This window comes from Cajanus cajan, chromosome 4 (assembly GCF_000230855.2).
Source record: "Cajanus cajan strain Asha chromosome 4, NIPB_CcT2T_4, whole genome shotgun sequence".
NCBI lineage: Eukaryota > Viridiplantae > Streptophyta > Magnoliopsida > Fabales > Fabaceae > Cajanus > Cajanus cajan.
This window is the reverse complement of record NC_138520.1, coordinates 73,291,182-73,299,174: the sequence shown is the minus strand read 5'-3', so window position 1 is coordinate 73,299,174 and position 7,993 is coordinate 73,291,182. Positions and strand designations below refer to the sequence as shown.

Sequence of the window (7,993 nt, the reverse complement as noted above, 5' to 3'; positions counted from 1 at the left end):
CATCTGTAGAAATTAAACAAGAGAAATCCCAGGCAGACAGAATGAGTATAAAAATATATACGGATGACCAGTGCATTTTACCGAAGAGGAAACTAGCCTTAGACTGGAAATGGAATTTAAAACAAAACTAAAAACAACCTAAAAAAAAAAAGGTTTCAGAGGGGAATTGCGCCGGGCTTAGCAATTGATGCGCCTGGCGCAGAGAGTGTAGAAAGCTCTCTGGAAGCGCGTGCGCTGGGCGCAAAACATAATTGCGCCGGGCGCATACACTAGTATGTACTCTCTGGAACCAATTGCGCTGGGCGCAAAAATAAATTACGCCGGGCGCGAGTACACGTTTTCAGAAAATGGCCAGAACGGGCTGTTCCAAGATCAGAACGGCCGTTCTTAAATTCGAAACGGGCCGTTCTGGAAATGGAACAGGGCGTTCCAAAGTACCGAAACGGGCCGTTCTGGAAATGGAACAGGGCGTTCCAAAGTCCAAAACGGGCCGTTCTGGAACCAGAACGGGCCGTTTCGCAGCTTCAGCCCTGGGTACCGCGCCTGGCATGGTTGCACCCCAAAATAACACCCCAAAATCCCAAAAAGAAGAAAGGAAAAATGCAAAACAAAGCAAAAAGATTGAGTGTGAACCTACTGGAGGTGGAGTGCGTGGAGGGAGAAGGAAAACCGCGTGCCCTTGAGGGTTGGGAAAAATGGAGGTTGAAGGAGATGAGTAGGAGTTGAGAGAGAGTTGAGAAAATTGAGTGAAATGAAAACGTGGGAGAGGAAGTTGAGTTAAGGCATTCGCGCGGTTGCGCCAGGCGTGAAATTACCCACGCCGGGCGCCATATCAGTAAAAATCAGAGGTTTGCCCTTTCTGGTGTGATGCCGGGCGTGGTAGATGGTAAGCCCGGCGCAATTAATGCTCAAACCTTCCAGTGGTCAATGCGCTATGCGCGCCGGGCGTGGCTAACCCCTGGAGCACCTAACTATTAATGCGCCCGGCACGCCAATAAATGTGCCAGGCGTGGTCGTTCCAGTGCTACAATGAAGTTTAGGCCGGGCGCAAAAATAAATTGCGCCCGGCGTGAGTCTTGACAGAGACCACAATGCTCTAGGTGCGCTGGGCGTGGATAAGACAAGCCCGGCGTGATTAAATCTTAAGCTTTCACCTAGGTTTTTCACTCCTCACACTCCTCACAAATTCAACTTAAATCTATCCACTCAAGCATGATTCACACACTCAACATAGAATATCAAACACAAACAACACAATACAACATACATATCATAGAACATAAATATCCACACAACAAGTCCTAGAACCAGTAATACAAACGATTATAACACAACAATAAACAATAAAAATTAAAAATAATAAGTAACTGCAAAACACATAAAAACAAAGTTCAGATCTCTGGGTTGCCTCCCAGGAAGCGCTTGTTTACTGTCCCGAGCCTGACAAGAAGAGACCTCAAGGGTCTCTAAAAGAAAGGATACAGCAAAGTCTTTCGACCTCTTCACCCAAGTAGGGTTTCAACCGCTGTCCATTCACAACCCAACTTCTTTGTGCCTCAGGATCTTCAATTTCTATGGCACCATAGGGTTTCACCTCCTTAACTCTGAAAGGGCCAGACCACTTTGATCTCAGTTTTCCAGGAAAGAGTTTGAGCCTGGAATTGAACAGAAGCACAGACTGGCCTGCCCTGAACTCTCTCTTCAAAATTCTCTTGTCATGATAGCCTTTGACCTTCTCCTTGTAGAGCTTAGATGATTCATAGGCTTGGAGCCTCAATTCATCAAGAGCATGCAGCTCCAGCTTCCTCTTCTCACCGGTGCTGAGAGGATCAAAATTCAACAGCTTCAAAGCCCAATAAGCTTTGTGCTCCAGTTCCACAGGAAGATGGCAAGCTTTTCCATACACCAACTGAAATGGAGTGAGACCAATTGGAGATTTGAAGGCGGTTCTATAAGCCCATAGAGCTTCATCAAGCTTTGTAGACCAGTCCTTCCTTGAAGCTGAAACAGTCTTTTCCAGAATCCTCTTGATCTCTCTGTTAGAGACCTCAGCTTGCCCATTGGTTTGAGGGTGATAGGCGGTGGCAATCTTATGATGGACTCCATAATGTTCTAGAGCCCTCTCCAATTGAGTATTGCAGAAGTGTGAACCTCCATCACTGATAAGTACCCTGGGGGTACCAAATCTGCTGAATATGTGCTTCTTGAGGAACTTCACCACTGTTTTGCCATCCGCTTTGGGTGTAGCAATGGCTTCAACCCATTTTGAGACATAGTCCACCGCCACGAGAATATACTCATTTGTGAAGGACGAAGGCAGTGGACCAACAAAATCTATGCCCCAGCAATCAAACACCTCAACTTCCTGCATGTTCTGTAAGGGCATCTCATGCTTCCTTGTGATTCCTCCGGCCCTTTGACAACTGTCACACTGCTTGGTGTGACTATGGGCATCTTTAAAGAGTGTTGGCCAATAGAATCCAGATTGAAGCACCTTGGCGGCTGTCCTCTCTCCATTGAAATGACCTCCATAGGGGGAGTTGTGACAGTGCCACAAAATACTCTTGGCCTCCTCTCTTGAGACACACCTCCTCAATAGGCCGTCTGCACCAATCTTGAACAAGTGAGGGTCATCCCAAACGTAGTAGGTAGCATCACGGAGGAATTTCTTTTTCTGGTGCCATGTGAAATCTTCAGGGATTACTCCAGCTGCCTTGAAGTTTGCCAGGTCAGCAAACCAGGGTCGCTCTTGCACCATGAACAACTTCTCATCAGGAAATTCCTCCAAGATCTCCCTCTCCTTCAGGGTCACCTCATCATTTATGAGCCTTGAGAGGTGATCAGCAACCAGATTCTCCTTGCCACTCTTATCTCTTATCTCCAAATCAAACTCTTGAAGCAGAAGAATCCACCTAATGAGTCTTGGCTTGGAATCCGGTTTGGTGAGTAAGTATTTAATGGCTGCATGATCTGTGAACACAACCACTTTGGAACCAATCAAATAGGACCGAAACTTTTCCAATGCAAACACTATGGCTAGCAACTCTTTTTCAGTAGTGGCATAATTGATTTGTGCCTCATTTAAAACCTTGCTAGCATAGTGAATGGCATGAAAAATTTTAGTCCTTCTTTGGCCTAAGACTGCCCCAACCGCATAATCACTAGCATCACACATGAGTTCAAAATCCAGTTTCCAATCTGGTGCAGTGATTATGGGTGCAGAGGTGAGTCTAGCCTTCAAAGCTTCAAAAGCCTTCATACAAGAATCGTTAAAACAAAAAGGAGTGTCTTTGTTTAGGAGATTGCTCAGGGGTTTGGCTATCATTGAAAAATCTTTTATAAAGTGCCTGTAAAAGCCAGCATGCCCTAAGAAACTCCTAATACCTTTGACATTGATGGGTGGAGGAAGTTTTTCTATTACCTCCACTTTGGCTGGGTCAACTTCAATGCCCTTGTGAGAAATCTTGTGCCCCAGAACTATTCCCTCGGTCACCATGAAATGGCATTTTTCCCAGTTGAGTATAAGGTTGGTCTCCAAGCATCTTCTAAGCACCACTTCAAGATTAGTCAGGCATTTGTCAAATGAAGACCCGAACACGGAGAAATCGTCCATGAAGACCTCAATGCTCTTCTCCACCAGGTCGGAGAATATAGCTAGCATGCATCGTTGAAATGTTGCAGGAGCATTGCACAATCCAAATGGCATTTTCCGATAAGCAAAGATACCAAAAGGACAAGTGAAAGCGGTCTTCTCCTGATCTTCCGGATCCACCACAATCTGGTTGTAACCTGAATACCCATCAAGAAAGCAATAATAAGCTTGACCAGCTAATCTCTCAAGCATCTGATCCATGAATGGGAGTGGGAAATGATCCTTCCTGGTAGCCTTATTTAGCTTCCTATAATCAATACACATTCTCCACCCCGTGACCGTTCTAGAAGGAATCAGCTCGTTTTTCTCATTCCGAACCACCGTCATGCCACCCTTCTTTGGAACTACTTGCACAGGGCTCACCCATGCACTATCAGAAATAGGGTAGATCATGCCGGCATCTAACAGCTTAATCACTTCCTTCTTCACCACCTCTTTCATCACAGGATTAAGCCTCCTCTGTGGTTGAGCAACCGGCTTGTACTCATCCTCCATAAATATTTTATGCATGCAATAAGCTGGGCTAATTCCCTTGAGATCAGAAATAGACCAACCAATTGCCCCTTGATAGAACTTCAGAACTCTCACAAGTTTCTCCTCCTCCAATGGGGATAAGGAGCTACTTATGATAACCGGCTTGCTTCCACCTTCATCTAGAAACACATACTTTAGATGAGAAGGGAGTATCTTCAACTCTAGCTTCGGGGTGATCACCTCCCCATCATCCTTCGAATCTTCCATGTGCACTGAATCCGGTGTCACCTCCTTATATGAGTCAAGGCTCCTCAAACATGCCTCAACCTCTCTATCTTCTTCTTCATGGAGGTATTCAACCATATTGACTAAGACTTTTTCCAAAGAGTTAGTGAAAGAGATATGCTTCCTGGAGTCTTCAACAAGTTCATCAATGACATCAACCCGGAAGCAACTGCTCTTGTCCTTGGGGTAGTGCATGGCATCAAACACATCAAAGTTAACCTCTTCATCATTCACTCTCACCTTAAGCTTCCCATCATCCACATCAATTAGAACTCTTGCAGTCTTCATGAATGGTCGGCCAAGAATGAGAGGTACATCAACGTCCTCTTCAATATCCATCACCACGAAATCAGCGGGAAATAAGAAACGGTCCACCTTCACCAGAACATCCTCCACAATGCCATGAGGATACTTCACAGATCGATCCGCCAACTGCAAAGTCATGCGAGTAGGCTTCACCTCCAAATCGCCAATCCTCTGAAGCATAGATAAGGGCATAAGATTGATGCTAGCCCCCAAATCAAGCAAAGCCTTCCCAATAGCTAAACTCCCAATAGTGACTGGGAGAGTGAAACTACCAGGGTCCTTGGATTTTGTTGGCAACATCTTCTGAATAATGGCACTACACCCCGCCTCCAATGTAATGGTCTCCTCTTCAAAATACTTTCTCTTCTTGGTGAGGAGCTCTTTCATGAACTTGGCATATGTAGGCATTTGCTCTAATGCCTCGGAGAACGGAATGTTAATTTGCAGGGTCTTGAAAATCTCCAAGAACCGAGCATATTGCCTCTCCTTATCACTTTTTGAAGGTGCATGAGGATACGGTAGGCTCTTGGTGGGTGGCACCTTCACAATATTCCTCTCCTCCATGGGTGCCTTATTCTTTTCTCTACTGATTCTTTCTTTCTCTTTTTCAAGTTCTTTTTCTTTCTCCTTCTTTTTGTCATTTTCAATTTTTTCTTTATTCTCTACAACCGACTCACTTCCTCCACTCCTTCTCCACACTCCTGGGCCCTCTAAGATGATCTCTTCATCAACACTATCATCATCATCTTTGCCTGTGTCACTCTTCTCCTTGCTCTCATCATTCTTCTCGCTCCCCTTCACCACAAACTCCCGACCACTCCTTGTAGATACTACATTCAAGTGCCCCTTCGGGTTTTGTTCAGTGTTGGCTGAGAAAGAACCTTTATGCTGCTCTGCTAGCTGCTTTGCTATTTGCCCCACCTGTATCTCCAAATTTTTAATTGAGGCATCAGTGTTCTTTTGGTTGGACATAGACAGTTGCATGAATTGTTGCAACGTGTCTTCCAACTTGGTGGTTCTCTCATACAAAGGTGAGTGTTGGTGTTGATGTGGAGGTCTGCTACTTGATGAAGCATTCATGTCTGGTTTGTTTCCACCATAGTTATTTCTCCACCCCTGATTTGAATTTTGCGGATAGGGATGTTGAGAGAAATTTTGCCGCCCTTGATTACCCATGTAATTCACTTCTGCACCTTGGGGATCAGAAGATCCGGCACAATGACCATTAAGGTGGTCACCTCCACAAAAATCACATGCCATCACTTGTTGCATAGGAGGAGCATTAGAGTGCATAGCTCGAAGTTGTTGAGGAAGCTTGGCCATCTGTTGATTCAAAGCTTCAATTTGTTGGGAAAGTATCTTGTTTTGAGCCAACACCGCATCTTGAGTACTCAACTCCAAAACTCCTCTCTTGGTTGAAGAACTTCTACCATGCTGGCTCCTGAAGTCTGTGGAAGCCATGGACTCAATGATTGTGATAGCTTCTTCAGCAGTTCTGAACATGACTGACCCTCCAAAAGAAGCATCCAATATCATCTTGGTTTGAGGTTGTAGCCCATTACAGAAAGTTTGAACTTGAAGCTCCACCTCAAAACCATGATTCGGGCACCTCCTCAACAATGATTTGTACCTCTCCCATGCTTCACATAGTGGCTCATCAGCACCTTGAGCAAAAGTAGCAATAGCAGTTCTGGCTTCAGTGTTCTTGGATGGGGGAAAAAACCTGGCTAAGAATTTGGTCTCCACATCCTTCCAAGTTGTCAGGCTTTGGTTTGGCTGAGAATGAAGCCAAGCCTTAGCCTTACTATTCAGAGAAAATGGAAACAACCTCATGAAAAGTGCCTCTTCATCAGCCCCAGAAACTCCAACTGAACCACACAACTCATAGAAAGTGTAGAGATGAGTGTGTGGGTCTTCATGATCCAGGCCAGAAAATTGATGAGAACTGATAAGCTGTAGCAGTGCAGGCTTCATTTCTGCTAGTTTGTCGTTCATTGTAGGCCTCACAATGCTTGAGAACTCCCTCGGGCTAGTGTAAGTGAAAGTATCACCTATAGTGCGCCTCCGGTTGTGATTGTCATTGTGAGTACCCTCTCCACCTTCCATAGTGAACTCAGGAATGTCAGAAACAAAAGCTTCAGGAAACTGAATGGTTGGTTGGCTAACTGGATTTGCTCTAGTCCTCCTTCTCCTCCTATTGCTATTATTCCTCCTTGCCGTGCGTTCAATCTCAGGATCGTTCAACAATGGCTCAGAAGAAACAGTACTTCTGGTTCGGATAGTACCTTGCATACAAGAGAAAACCAAAGACTAGAGTGCACAAGTCAGCCCAAAGAATTTGTTGCTGAAATAGAAATTAGTAATAAAAGTAAAGGAACAAGTCACAAATAGCTATAAATACTAAATCGCCATTCTAATCCCCGGCAACGGCGCCAAAAACTTGTTGAGATTTCCGTTGAAGTACTTTTATTTATAATTATAGATTAGGTTACTTCCCTCAACGGACTCAAACACGGCAAGTATACCGGCCGTACAAGTAGTAAAAATATCGTATCCACAGGGATTAGAAGGTAATATAAGCATTTATTGACTATTCGTGACTAAAGAATAATTCCAATTTCATAGTTTGTGCAGTGAATGCCAAGTTGTGACTATTGGAATGAAAACTGTAAACAAATATTGTTTTGTGAGTGGAAAAGGTAAGGAATGGTATTGTGGTAATGTGAGGTTGTGGGGTTCAGATTTCACCGAACGTAACACTAATGTACCCTTAATCTCTTGTTGAATTCATTGTTCAGTCAACCATAAATTTACTCAGACCTAATTCCTTAGAGAAAGAGCCTAGGTGCAAAATATTGAATATCAATCCCTTGAGTACTCAATACCTCTACCCGCATTACCGGTTAGGGTTTTAAGACTACTAATGGGTCAAGCCCTATCCCTAGGTACAATTCCCACTAGGCATATGTTCATAACTAGTTTCAAGGATATTTCCCAATACTCAATGAAATCTTAAATCATGCAAAGGGTAATCAAGCCAAAACAAGCATTAAGCATAGAATCATACACAACAAGGAATGGAACAAAACATATATAACATTAAACACAAAAGGATTACAATAGAGTTTGTTGGTTACATCAAAACCCCAATACAATGGATAGAACCTCTCAAAACAAAGAGGGGAAAACTAAAATAGAGATGGAAGAGGAAAGGAAGAACCGAAGGAATGACCCACACACGAACGGCTTCAAGCTCCGAGAATCCCTTCTACAGCT

General features: G+C 44.1%; 1 non-coding gene across 1 annotated transcript; it reads left to right on the top strand.

The window, feature by feature from the left end:
* The first annotated feature begins 6,308 nt into the window (after positions 1–6,308).
* LOC145957659 (small nucleolar RNA R71) lies at positions 6,309–6,414 on the top strand. Its single transcript, XR_014433702.1, has one exon. It is a non-coding gene; the product is annotated as a small nucleolar RNA R71 (small nucleolar RNA).
* Positions 6,415–7,993: the final 1,579 nt, after the last annotated feature.